The 15,037-nt window shown below is 38.9% G+C and overlaps 1 long non-coding RNA gene across 1 annotated transcript in view; it reads right to left on the reverse strand.

Annotated features, from left to right (window-relative positions):
* LOC110271402 overlaps window positions 975-15,037 on the reverse strand; it is a 15,800-nt gene continuing 1,737 nt past the window's right edge. Inside the window, exon 2 of the long non-coding RNA XR_002362115.1 lies at window positions 975-1,135. This is a non-coding gene — a long non-coding RNA (uncharacterized LOC110271402). The remainder of the gene's footprint in view (window positions 1,136-15,037) is intronic.

Below are 15,037 nucleotides of genomic sequence, written 5' to 3' on the forward strand. Positions count from 1 at the left end.
CAGCAATTTGTAAAAATTGTACCAGAAACTCAGTAGGTTCTTCCTGTGAAAAACTGGAATACTGACAATTTTGCTGCACTATGATAATGAGCTGAGGGTTTAGCTCAAAACTGCTGGCTTTTATGGGGGGTATGCAGATACTACTCCCATATGCAACAGTAGTAGGGTTAGCATATGACCCCAGAGTCCTTCTGGACTGTTCATTTCCACTTAGGTCCATGATGGAGAAAGGGAGATGACGTGGATTGCAAATAAAATATATTTTTGTTTTTTTTTTAAATATCAAAAATAAAATAAAGTAAAATAAATGCAAAACTAAATATAAATTCAAAAATTAGAAAAATAAATAAAGGAAAATAGAAAACTAAAATAATTAATTAATTAAAAAGATTTGAAAAAGGTGTTATCTTAAAATTTGAGATTAGAAAAGATAAGATAAGGTTTTGAAAAAGATATGATTTTTTAAAAAAAAGATTTGAATTTTGAAATTTTAAAAACTAAGTTATGATAAAATAAAAATTTTAAGATAGAAATCTGAATTTTTAAAAGTAGAATCCGAAAATTCAATTAAAATAAGAAGAAAAGATATTTTTGAGTTTAATGAGGAAAGAGAAAAACAACAAAATGACACCAAACTTAGAAATCTTAGATCAAAACAAAGAGAACAAACAGGAAAACTTTGAATGTTAAGATGAACACCAAGAACACTTTGAAGATCAAGATGAACACCAAGAACAAATTTTTGAAGAATTTTTTAAGTAAATAAAAGCACAAGGGACACCAAACTTAAAATTTTTAGAAAACCAAACACAAATTTTCAAAAATTCAAAGAAAAACACAAAGAAGACACCAAACTTAAAATATAAAACTAAACTCAAATAAAAGACTCAAATTTAGTGACTCTAAACCAACAAAAATAAATTATTCCTAATCTAAGCAACAAAATAAACCGTCAGTTGTCCAAACTCGAACAATCCCCGGCAACGGCGCCAAAAACTTGGTGCACAAAATCACAATCACCGTTTTGCAATTCCGCACAACTAACCAGCACGTGCACTGGGTCGTCCCAGTAATACTTTACGTAAGTAAGGGTCGATTCCACGGAGATTATCGGCTTGAAGCAAGCTATGGTTATCTTGTAACTCTTAGTCAGGATATCAATAATTCTCAGATTTAATTGGAATGAGTGAAAGAACATAGATTAAATAATACTTGTTATGCAGTGATGGAGAACAGGTTGAGGTTTCGGAGATGCTCTGTCTTCTGAATCTCTGCTTTCCTACTGTCTTCTTCTTCACGCACGCAAGGCTCCTTCCATGGCAAGCTGTATGTTAGTGGATCACCGTTGTCAATGGCTACCATCCGTCCTCTCAGTAAAAATGGTCCAAATGCGCTGTCACCGCACGGCTAATCATCTGTCGGTTCTCACTCATGTTGGTATAGGATCCATTGATCCTTTTGCGTATGTCACTACGCCCAGCACTCGCGAGTTTAAAGCTCGTCACAGTCATCCCTTCCCAGATCCGACTCGGAATACCACAGACAAGGTTTAGACCTTCCAAATCTCAAGAATGGCTGCCAATAATTCTAGCCTATACCACGAAGGTTCTAATCTTAGATTAGAAACCCAAGAGATATGCAATCAAGCTATTACAGATAGAACGGAGGTGGTTGTCAGGCACGCGTTCATAAGTGAGAATGATGATGAGTGTCACGAATCATCACATTCATCAGGTTGAGGTGCGAGTGAATATCTTAGAATAAGAACAAGCGTGATTGACTGGAAAACAGTAGTAATTGCATTAATTCATCAAGACAGAGTAGAGCTCCTCACCCCCAACCATGGGGTTTAGAGACTCATACCGTAGAAGATACAAAATTCAGATGTAAAAAATGTCATGATGTCCAAAATGAATCACTAAAAGAAGTTTTTATAATAAACTAGTGATCTAGGGTTACAGAAAATGAGTAAACTAGAATAGCTAGTGTAGAAATCCACTTCTGAGGCCCACTTGGTGTGTGCTTGGGCTGAGCATTGAAGCTTTCACATGTAGAGACTTTTTTTGAAGTTAAACGTCAGTTTTTGTGCCAGTTTAGGATTTTAACTCCAGCTTTCATGCCAGTTCTGGCGTTTAACGCCAGAATAAGGTAGAAAGTTGGTGATAAAATGCCAATTTACATCATCAAAACTCGAGCAATGTATAAACTATTATATATTTCTGGAAAGCCCAAGATGTATACTTTCCAACGCAATTAAGAGCGCACCAATTGGGATTCTATAACTCGAGAAAATCCATTTCGAATGTAGGAGGGTCAGAATCCAACAGCATCTGCAGTCCTTCTTCAGCCTCTAAGTCAGATTTTTGCTCAAGTCCCTCAATTTCAGCCAGAAAATATCTGAAATCACAAACAAAGACACAAACTCATAGTGAAGTCCATGAATGTGATTTTTGAATAAAAAATAGTAAAAACATAATAAAAACTAACTAAAATATACTAAAAACATACTAAAAACAATGCCAAAAAGCGTATAAATTATCCGCTCATCACATAGTCTGCCAGTTCTTTGGTTCCGGGTTCACGCCTCTAACATGCTTGTATGTCGCCCAAACATTGGCATAGAACTCTCGCACCATCAATGCTCCAACCTTAGTCACGGGGTTGGCCAAAACTTCCCAACCCCGTCTCAAAATCTGGTGCTGGATCTCTGGGTACTCATCAGGCTTCAGATCAAAGCAGACCTTGGGAATCACCTTCTTCCTATGCACCACCTCATAAAAGTGGTCCTCATGTGTCTTGGAAAGGAACCGTGTGAAATCCCAAGGGTCGGAGGTAGGCGCCTTCTCTTTCCTCTTTCTTGAGGAGGATTCTCCAATCTTAGGTGCCATGGAGTTCTAAAAAAATCAAGAACAAAAGCGGGACGCCCAACACCAAACTTAAAGGGTTTGCTCGTCCTCGATAAAAGTAAGAAAAGAAAAGAAGGGAGCAAAAAATAAAAGTGGAAGAAAAGAGATAGAGGAAAATGGAGAAAAAGGCTTTGGCCTTAGCTAAGAAGTAGGGGGTAAAGGGAAAAAGAGAGTGTGTGTGGTGAAGGGTAAGGAAGAAGGAGAGAGTAGTGTGAGGGGTGGTGAAAGTAGATGAAGAGTGGGGTATTTATAGGTAGGGAAGGGGAGTGGTTCGGTCATGGGGGAAGCGTGGGAGGTGGTTTGAGAAAATCAAGGAAAGTGATGGGTGATGAGATGGATGAATGTGGATAGAAAAGTGGGTAAAGAGGAGAGAGAATGGATAAAGTTTGAATTGGTCAAAAGTGGTTGGGTTAGGATTTAACCAATGGCTAAATACATTCCTTCATCCTCGAAAAACTCCCTTGGGCGCTAAACGTTGGTTCTGGCGTTTAACGCCAGCAGGGGGCATCCTCATTTTTTTTTGGAGCACCCCTGGCGCTAAATGCCCTCCTGGCACTTAGTGCCCCCAAAGGAGTGGTGCTAAAACCATGTAAAATGCCCAAAATGAGCATCAAATGCCCAATATGCTTGCTTCTCCTATGGCGCTAAACCCCCTCCCTGGCATTTAGCACCCCCGATTGGTTTCCTCCAAGGTGTGCTATTTTTCTGTCTATGTCCTCCTGTCCCTATTCTAAGCGTTGTACATGATCACAAACATTAGAAAAACTAGGAAAACTATGAAAATCAATAAAAAATAAAATGATATAAAATCAAACCAAAATAAAATTGAAATCAAACAAAAGTAAACTAGAGGATACTAATGGTTGGGTTGCCTACCAACAAGCGCTTCTTTACCGTCACTAGCTTGACGGGCAGCTCCTCTAAGGAGGATTATTGGGGCTCAAATCTTCACCCCTCATGGTGAACTTCTTTCCTGTGCTCTCATGAATCAGCTCAATATGCTCTAGTGACAGGATTCTATTCGCAGTATATGGTATGATTGGGCTTCTAGTGAATATCACCTTCATGCCAAATGAGAAGTCCTCAGTAAGAATCTTCTTGTTCCTCCACCCCTTAGGTATCTTCCTCTTGGGGCCTCTTCCATCTTTGGTTGGTGGTGAATGCCTAACACCAAACTTAGGTTTGATGTTAGGGGATACTGTATGGCTTTCCACCAAGTGAGAAGGCTTAAGCACTGAGCTTTGTATGCAGGTATCTCTTTTGTCAGAGATTGGTGGAGGTTGAAAAACTTTGAATACCATCCAATCCTCATGTAACCTCAGCACCAGTTCACCTCTTTCACATCAATGAGGGCTTTTCCAGTGGCTAGGAATGGTCGTCCTAGGATGATGGAGTCGTCTGTATCCTCTCCCATGTTAAGTATTACAAAATCAGTCGAGAGGAAGAGTTCTCTAACCTTGACCAGTATATTCTCTACTAGCCCATACTCTTGCTTCTGAGACTTGTCAGCCATCTCCAGTGCAATCCTTGTAGGTTGCGCCTCTTGGATCCCCAACTTCTTAATTACAAAGAGAGGCATCAGATTTATGCTTGAACTAAGGTCACACAGTGCCTTCTCAAATCTAACAGTCTCAATGGTACAGGGAATCAGGAAGCTTTCGGGGTCTGGCATCTTCTTGGATAGCTTCCTCTGAATCAATGCACTACACTCCTTGGTTAAGACCACAGTCCCATCTCCCTTCAAGGTCTTTTTCTCAAAGAGTATGCTTTTTCATGAAGGCCATATAGGGAGGCATCTTCTCCAACACCTCAGCAAAAGGAATATTGATGTGTAGCTTTTTAAAGATTTCCAAGAATTGAGTTAACTGCTCATCCTTGGTCTCCTCTAGAAGTTTTTGAGGGTGTTTTACTTCAGGCTCTTGTGCCACCAATGGGGTGTGTAACAGGGTATTTCCGGCCTCTTCTTGAGCATGGAAAAATAAGAGTGCATCTCTTATCCTAGGGAGACCCTTCCTAGTTACAGGACAAACCCTCATTGATGTTGAAAAAAGGGAACTAACCCTGGGAGTTAATGAGGAAAAGTTCATACTAAATGTTGTAAAAGTCATGCAGCATCAAGTCACCCCAGAGGAATGCATGAGCATTGACCTCATTGATTCCCTAATGGAAGAAGTAAACATGGCTGAGAGTCTCAAGGAAAGACTGAATGACATCCTTACTGATGAATAGCCTGACTTGGAGGATCCTTTGGAAATTCCTAAGGAAAAGGAGAAGTCTCCAAAGCTTGAGCTCAAGCCATTACTATCTTCCCTGAAATATGCATTTCTGGGAGATGAAGTTACTTATCCAGTGATCATAAGCTCTGCCTTAGAGCCACAGGAAGAAGAAGCACTAATTCAAGTGCTTAAGACACATAGGACTGCCCTTGGGTGGACTATAAGTGACCTTAAGGGCATTAGCCCGGCCCGATAAATGCATAAAATCCTGCTGGAGGATGACGCCAAACCAGTGGTGCGACCATAAAGGCGACTAAATTTGGCTATGAAGGAAGTAGTGCAGAAGGAAGTCACTAAGCTCTGGGAGGCTGGAATTATTTATCCCATTCCTGATAGCCCCTGGGTGAGCCCTGTCCAAGTTGTTCCCAAGAAGGGAAGCATGACAGTGGTTCATAATAAAAAAAATGACCTGATTCCTACAAGGACAGTCACAGGGTGGCGTATGTGCATTGACTATAGAAGACTCAATGACACCACCAAGAAGGATCACTTTCCTTTACCATTTATTGACCAAATGCTAGAAAGACTAGCAGGGCATGCTTTTTATTGTTTCCTGGATGGATATTCCGGGTACAATCAAATAGCAGTGTATCCACAAGATCAAGAGAATACAGAATTCACATGCCCATCTGGCGTGTTCGTCTACAGGAGAATGCCATTTGGCCTGTGCAATGCACCTGCCACTTTTTAGAGATGTATGTTATCCATCTTCTCTGATATGGTAGAGAAATTCCTTGAAGTGTTCATAGATGACTTCTCTGTTTTTGGAGACTCATTTGACTCCTGCCTTGATCATTTGGCCCTAGTTCTGAAAAGATGTCAAGAAACAAACCTAGTTCTAAACTCAGAGAAATGCCACTTCATGGTGACTAAAGGCATTGTTCTTGGGCAACAGATTTCAAACAATAGAATAGAAGTAGTTCAAGCTAAGGTGGAAGTGATTGAACGATTACCACCACCAACTAATGTCAAGGCAATCAGAAGTTTCCTAGGACATGCAGGATTTTACAGGAGGTTCATAAAAGATTTTTCTAAAATCACAAAACCCCTGTGTAATCTCTTGGCCACTGATGTTCCATTTGTCTTTGACCAAGAATGCCTGCATGCCTTTGAAACCCTGAAAGCCAAGCTTGTAACTGCTCCTGTCATTTCTGCACCCAATTGGGAATTGTCATTCGAACTGATGTGTGATGCCAGTGACCATGCCATTGGCACAGTTCTAGGGTAGAAACATGACAAGCTTCTGCATATCATTTACTATGCTATTCGTGTACTAAATAATGCGCAAAAAAATTACACTACTACAGAAAAGGAATTACTTGCAGTGATGTATGCCATTGACAAGTTCAGATCCTACCTAGTAAGATCTAAGGTCATTATCTACACTGACCATGCTGCTCTGAGGTATCTACTCACTAATCAGGATTCTAAGCTCAGGCTCATAAGATGGGTATTACTCGTGCAAGAGTTTGATATAGAAATCAGAGACAGAATGGGTACAGAGAATCAAGTAGCTGACCACTTGTCTCGGATTGAACCAGTGGCAGGGACCTCTCCTTCCTCCACTGATATATCCGAAACCTTTCCAGGTGAACAACTCTTTGCCATCCAGACAGCACCTTGGTTTACAGACATTGCAAACTACAAGGCTATAAGGTTCATTCCCAACGAGCTTACCAGGCAGCAAGCCCAAAAACTCATGCATGATGCAAAGTACTACTTGTGGGAAGAACCATATCTCTTTAAGAGATGCTCGGATGGAATAATCTGACAATGAGTGTCTGAAGAAGAGGCACAGAGAATCCTATGGCATTGCCATGGCTCAGACTATGGAGGACACTTCGGAGGTGAGCGGACAGCCACCAAGGTTCTCCAAAGTGGCTTCTACTGGCCCACTCTCTCTTTAAGGACTCTAGAGATTTTGTCTGTAACTGTGATAGTTGCCAAAGGGCTGGCAATCTCCCTCACGCTCATGGCATGCCTCAGCAAGGAATCCTAGAGATTGAGCTGTTTGATGTATGGGGTATAGATTTCGTGGGACCCTTTCCACCTTCATACTCAAACACCTACATTCTTGTAGCGGTAGATTATGTGTCTAAATGGGTTGAAGCAATAGCAACACCCATAAATGATACCAAAGTAATGATGAAGTTCCTCCAAAAGAACATCTTTAGTAGATTTGGTGTCCCTAGGACACTAATTAGTGATGGAGGTACTCATTTCTGCAATAGACAGGTGGATTCTGTCTTAAACCGTTACGGAGTTTGCCATAAAGTAGCAATACCGTATCATCCCTAAAAAAATGGGCAAGCTGAAGTCTCAACTAGAGAACTAAAGTGAATTATAGAGAGGACAGTAAGCGCCAATAGAAAGGATTGGGCTAGAAAGCTTGATGATGCTCTGTGGGCATACAGAACAGCTTTCAAAACCCCATTGGAACTTTACCATATCAGCTGATATATGGGAAATCCTGTCATTTTCCAGTAGAACTAGAACACAAGGCCTATTGGGCTACTAGATTCCTCAACCTTGATGATAAAGCAGCAGGAGAGAAACAGCTGCTCCAACTAAATGAGTTGAATGAATTCCGCTTAGCTGCATTTGAAAATGCAGGGATCTATAAAGAAAAAGCAAAAAGGCGGCATGACAAGAAAATATCTTCTAGAGTCTTTGAACCAGAACAGAAGATCATTCTCTTCAACTCAAGACTCAAATTATTTCCTAGGAAACTCAAATCCTGTTGGAAGGGACCCTATGTGATTACTAGTGTATCACCTTTTAGGCACATAGAACCTCAAGGTAAAAATCCTGAAAATAGGTTCACTGTCAATGGACAGAGAGTTAAACATTACCTTGAAGGAAATATAGAGTCAGGAGGCTCAACACTGTTACTAAGTTAAGTACAGTGAAGTCCAACTAAAGATATTAAAGAAGCGCTTGTTGGGAGGCAACCCAACCAAAGTTATTATTTATGTTTTCTTTTCCTTTAAGTTATTTTTTTAGGTTCATGATCATGTGCAGTAGTCAGAACAGAGACAGAAATATTAAGTAGTAAAAACAGAACACTTTGGATGGAGTGTTACTGGCATTGAACGCCAGCCAGGGAGCAGACCCTGGGCGTTCAAACACCAGTGCAGAGGACAGGGAATCTGAATTCCCTAGCTTCTCAGGACCAGTGGGTCTCACAGGCTCTCCACCTACCCCACCTATCATATTTGCTCAAGGGCGAGCAAAACTCTTAAGTTTGGTGTTGTAAAAGCTTTACTTTTTGACTTCTACCACTCCTGCAAAGAGCCATGAAGGAAGAACAGCACAGAGAAAAGAGTGATATTAAAGAGATCAAGCACCACATTGGACCCTCAGGGAGGAGTACTAGCTGCCACCATTAAAGGTGGATTCGTTCTCTTTACCTCTTTTTCTTTTGTTATTTTTCTATTTTCTGTTATGTTTTTCTGTCTGTTCTCTTGTTCTTGTTGCATGATCATTTGCATTTATGTCTTAAAGTTATAAAATATTCCATATATCTCTCACCTTACTTAAAAAAATTTATTTGAAAAGAATTGAGAGATACATGAATTTCAAGTTTATAATAAGAATAGTTCATTTATTTTGATGTAGTGGCATTGCTTTTATTTTCTAAATGTATGAATAAGCAGTACGCATTTGAAGTTGGAATTTTAGAATGTTGGCTCTTGAAAGAATGATGATGAAAGTGAAGTATTATTGGTAATCTGAAAATCCAAAAAAAAAATGATTCTTGAAGCAAGAAAAAGTAGCAAATAGAAAAAGAAAAAGTATGTTGCAAAAGAAAAAAAGTTAATGCATGCGAAAAAGAAAGAAAAAAATGGCCAAAAAATAAATAATAAAGAGAAAAATACATTACTCCCCAAAAATGCAGGAAAAGGAGGGTAGATTGAAAAAGCCAAAAACCCTTTAAACCAAAAGGCAAGGATAAAAAGGATCCAAGGCTTTGAGCATCAATGGATAAGAGGGCCTAAAGGAATAAAATCCTGGCCTAAGTGGCTCAACCAAGTTGTCCCTAACCATGTGCTTGTGCCGTGAAGGTGTCAAGTGAAAAGCTTGAGACTGAGCGGTTAAAGTCGTGATCCAAAGAAAAAAGAGTGTGCTTAAGAACTCTGGACACCTCTATCTGGGGATTCTAGCAAAGCTGAATCAGAATCTGAAAGGGTTCACCCAGTTAAAGTGTCTGTGGCATTTATGTATCCAGTGGTAATACTGAAAAACAAGGTGCTTAAGGTCACGGCCAAGACTCTAAAAGATGTGTTCAAGAATCAAAAAGAGCTGAACTAAGAGAGTCAATAATATTATTGGATTCTAAGTTCCTAAAGAGACCAACATTTCTGAGTTTCAATGGATAGTGAGATGCCAAAACTATTCAGAAGTAAAAAGCTACAAAGTCCTACTCATCTAATTGTAACTAAGATTCATTGGAAACTTTGAAATTTATTGTACTGTGTTTTTAGTTGCTTGGGGACAACCAACAGTTTAAGTTTGGTATTGTGATGAGCGGATATTTTATACACTTTTTGGCATCATTTTCACATAGTTTTTAGCATGTTTTGTTTAGTTTTTATTAAGTTTTCATATGTTTAGTGTTAAATTCAAATTTTTAGATTCTACTTTGAGTTTTTGTGTTTTTATGCAATTTCAGATATTTTCTGGCAGAAATTGAGGAGCTGGAGCAAAAGTCTGATTCAGAGACAGAGAAAGCACTACAGATGCTGTCCGGATCTGACCTCTTTGCACTCGAAAGATATTTTCTAGAGCTACAGAAGTCCGAATGAAGCGTTCTCAATGGCTATGGAAAGCTGACTTCTAGAGCTTTTCAGAAATATATAATAGTTCATACTTTGCTTCATATTAGAAGGCCCAAAACTGGCGTCCAACGCCAGCCTCCTGCCCCCTTTCAGGCGTCCAACACCCAAGGAGAAGAGACCAGCGTCCAAACACCCAAAGAGGACCCCCTAGCCAGCGTTCAACACCATAGAGGCCTCATAGCATCTGGATCTCATCAAAGCTCAGCTCAAGCACTCACCAACTGGGCCCCAGAAGTGGATTTTAGCACTAAAAAGACTGTTTAACCCTTACTAGTCAATAGTTTAGTATTTATAATAGAAGATCACTCTTTGTTAGGGATCTTCGGTAACCTTTTACCATAATTTCGAATCTACATTGTGTTTTTTATCAATATGATTTTCTAAACCTCCTATCTAGGTTGAGGGGAGGAGCCCTGATGAATTTTATGGACTAATAAAAGATTACTGTTCCTCTTTAATCCGTGTTTGATTCTCTATTCTAAGATGTATATGCGCTCTTCATCAATATGAATGCGTTGAATTGGCATAAGGTTATCACATTCTACATGGGTTCAGAGTGCGTCTTTCATCAAACAATGATGAACCGCCAGCTTGATTATGCATCTCTTAGACGGCTAATCCACGACTTCATTGGGGACTTCTCGAGACACCAGTTCAGGCAATTTATGGGAGATTAGGGTCTTTGTGGTAAAGGCTAGAACCCAAAGGTGCAGCATCCTCCGATCCGGAAGATTTGACCTTGTCTGTGGCGTTTTAAGTAGGATCACAAAGGAAAATGAACTGCAAAAGCTTCACCCTCAATCAGAATGGATCCATACTAACCCTAGGGTTCAGATCTGGAGGAGTATTGGCGGCTGCTCAAACCAGCGTCAATCACATACAGCCTGCCATAGAAGAAATCATTCACAATTGAAGAGGACAGTAAGACCAGAGTCAATCCAGAAGGACAAAGTAACTCCAAGCCTCATCCATCTAAGTTTTAAGATTATCATTCCAAACAATCAAACTGCATTTAAGCAAATCCACCAACTTCTTGATCCGTCTGACTAAGACCTGCAAGATAACCGTAATTTGCTTCAAACCACAATCCTCATGGGATCGACCCTGACTCGCTCAGGTATTACTTGGATGACCCAGTGCACTTGCTGGTACAGTTATACGAAGTGTAGGGATTCGTACACTAGCCATCATAAAAGATCTGCAGCCTAGTCCATTCAGAAAACATTTCAGGAGGACACCTCCTGATCATCAGCTTGAATCTCCCCCAGGCCTCATAGAGGGACTCTCTATCTTTTTGTCTGAAGATTTAGACATCCACCCTAAGCTTTGTCAGCTTCTGAGGTGGAAGAAATTTGGTCAAAAATCTAGTGACCACCTTGTCCCATATGTCCAGGCTCTCCTTGGGCTGAGAATCAAGCCACTATTTTGCTCTGTCCCTCACAGCGAACGGGAAGAGCATGAGCTTGTAAACCTCAGAATTTACTCCATTCATCTTCACAATGTCACAGATCTGCAGGAAGTTAAACATGAACAAGTTGGGATCCTCCTGTGGGAGTCCATAAAACTGGTAATTCTACTGCACCAGAGTGATCAGTTGAGGCTTAAGCTCAAAGTTATTTGCACCAATAGTAGGTACAGCTACACTGCACCCCTAGAAGTCAAGCGTAGGTGCAATGTATGAGCCAAGCGTCCTCCTTGCTTGCTCATAAATGTTCAAATTTCCACCATTAGCATCCATGGTGGGTTCTTCAACTTCCTTCTCAAAAGTCTCCTTGAGATTCTCTCCGGCTTTGTAAGCTCTAGCTTGTTGAAAATGCCGTCTCAAGATCCTCTCAGGTTTAGAATCAAACTCAAGAAGAGGTTCTTTATCCCTGTTCCTGCTCATAAACAAAAAAAAAGACATAGAAAAAGTGAGAGTCTCTATGTCAAAGTATAGAGAACTTCCAGTGAGATATCCTATGTAAAAAGAAATAAAATAAAGTAAGCAATTAACCTAAATTCGAAAATAAAGGTAAAAAAGGTAACCAAAAAATTTCAAAAACTTAAAAGAAAAAAGACTGTAAAAATTTTGCAATTAAAAAGAAAGGAAAAACACTACGGGACACCAATCTTAAAATCAGAAATTAAAGGAAAATAAATAAAATAAAATTTGAAAATAAGGAAAAAATAAATAAAATTAAAGTTTGAAAATTAAAAGAAAAATTAAATAAATAAAACTAATAATCTAATCACCTAATCTAAGCAACTAGACAACTTGTAGTTGTCAATCACAAACAATCTCTAGCAACGGCGCCAAAAACTTGGTGCGCGAAAAGAGATTTCGCACAACTTAACCGGCAAGTGCACCAGGTCATTCAAGTAATACCTCAGGTGAGTGAGGGTCGATCCCACGAGGATTGCTGGACTGAGCAACAATGGCTAAAAAAACTAAAAAAACAGAAACAAGTTTATTGTCAAAAGTCCACTAAATTAACAAAAATAGTTGGTGCTTTTCCAACGACTAATGCATGATTCATATTAATCATCTACTAATTTATCTCGGTAATGGCCATATTAAAAAAATTATTTTCTAAGTTAAAGAAAATCACATATTCACCTGCATTTAACATTTTGTCAACAAAAAATAAATGATATATTCTATATCGATGCCTGAAAGTAAAAGTAAGAAAAAGTTATCAATCTGTATTTTTTTTAAAAAAATGTCAACAATATTTTTGTTGTCTAAACATTTTTCTTATAACATTTTTAACGTATACGTTACATGCATCAACAAGCACATATTTTAATTATCTCAATTTATCGAATCAAAATGAGATTTTTCCACACACAAAAGTAGAAACACAATCAAAATATAGTCCACATGTTAAGGAAGGATAATCATTCATTACAAAAAAGGATACATTGCTAGCTATGGTATTGGCAGATAACATAAGTATAAACCCCCAACAACACATTGGCAGATTACAGAAATTGGTAAACAGCAATGTTCATTAAAATGTAAATATTTTCAATAAGACCCTCACCTCGTAATCAACCAGGTACTGCATACATCGTGCAGATTTTGAATACCACAACTAACCGGCAAGTTTATCGGGTCGTACCATGTAATAACTCAGATGAGGGAGTATCAATCTCATGAATATTAATGGACTAAGTAACAATAGTTGAGTGATTAGGCTAGTTAGACAAGTTGAAATGAGTATTTTGAGTTCCAAGTAGCATAAACAGTAATTCAGTGAGTTCAAGAAAGCAAATAGTGAATGATTGGTGAAAATAATATGAGAAAATAGTTAAGGTTTTGGAGGTGTTTAAATTTTCGGATTAACAATTCTTATCAACTACTTTAATCATGCAAAGTTCAATTCATGGCAAACCTTAAGTGATTAAACCCTAATTCCTTAGTAATTCAATATCCTCTAACCCAATCAATCGCTAATTCCTTGGTCACTTAATTTTAATTAGAAGGTTAAGTCCAATTCTAGTTCATAAGCCACACAAACCCTAAGTACCTAAAAATGTGGTGATTATATGTCACATATCGCGTTAAATCCAGATATTTAGAGAATTGTGAGGAATTGATTTCAAGATATAATTCTAGTGATATATTTTTTCCAAGATTCAACAAGAATTCAAATAGAAAAAGAGTTATCTTCCAATATACTCTAATTTCTAGGGTGAAGAACGAAATCAATCCTTCAATTTAAAGCAGTTCATTGATTAAGAGTAGAATAACAATTGTATTAATCCATTAAAATAAACAGAGCTCCTAACCTTAATAATTGAGGTTTAGTTGCTCATGACTCAGAGAAAAATCTAGAGTTATACAAAATGTGTAAAAGTGCAGAATGAGGACGAAAAAAAGAAGAGAGCCCGAAGGATTGAATCTTTTCTCCTTTTATATCTAATCTTAATTGATACAAAATTAAAATTCTAAAACCTAATAACATCTTTTCTCAATTCAAAAATTAAATTGAAAACCAAAAAATGTCTTTCGTGGATTTGCTTGACACGTGTGCTCCCCAATTGAAAATGTGGGCCTGATGCTAAACGCCACGCCTCCAAGATAAAACGTTTTTCCCAGTTTATGAGGCACCTGGCACTAAACGACGGGTAGTGACGTTTAGTGCCACCTTCACAGAATTATTACACAAATTACGAGGCCCTCGGCTCTATCTTTACAGAATGTTGGTACGAAAATGCCAGCTTGACAACAACAATTTTTCTCCCTTTTTTCTGCACAAACTCTGTCAAACTCGCCTGAATTTTACCTGTAATCAACAAAATAATAATACAACTCAAAGTAGCATTCATGATGGTCTAAAATACCAAAATATCATAAAAACTCAACAAATCCACATCGAATTTACAAAGAAAAGATAGAAAAGATGTTCACGCATCAATAGACGTGACACCGGACACATCTTGCACATCACCCATGGTGCCGCGGTAGGGCAACTGGTGGACTAACAAGCCACGGGCTAGCCAGGATCCGAAGGTCTCTCATCCACCCACCGCTCCTCAAAAATTTCTGTGAAGAGCTCCCTGCACCTGTTGACCTCCCCAGAAATACGTATAGCTTCAAAAAATTCAACACCCCGTCTCCTGTCCACTTCGTCTTCGTGATTACTCAGAAGCAGCACGACATACAAGTAACCAAATTCAACACTGCCCTCCATTGCAGCCCTAGTCAGTAGATCCATTCCAAGGTCATGGTGGACAATTTAGAAATACTCCATTATTCCATGCCGGAGTGTAGCATCCAAATTTCCTACTTCCATGTAGCAATCAACAAACCTCCTTTCAGGCCAGTCAAAGTAAAATAAAAAGGACACTAACGATATATACCACATCGTCGCATCCTTATATACAACATCCGACCTCACTGCATCCAAAAATACCTTGCAAGTCACCTATATGTTGAACAAATCCTAAATCGAATTCGACGCAACCTTCGTGGCAATCCTCACCCATATATCACGAGGAAGAAGACTAAGCAGACATTCGTACTCAGTACTCA

Source organism: Arachis ipaensis, chromosome B01 (genome assembly GCF_000816755.2).
Source record: "Arachis ipaensis cultivar K30076 chromosome B01, Araip1.1, whole genome shotgun sequence".
Lineage (NCBI taxonomy): Eukaryota > Viridiplantae > Streptophyta > Magnoliopsida > Fabales > Fabaceae > Arachis > Arachis ipaensis.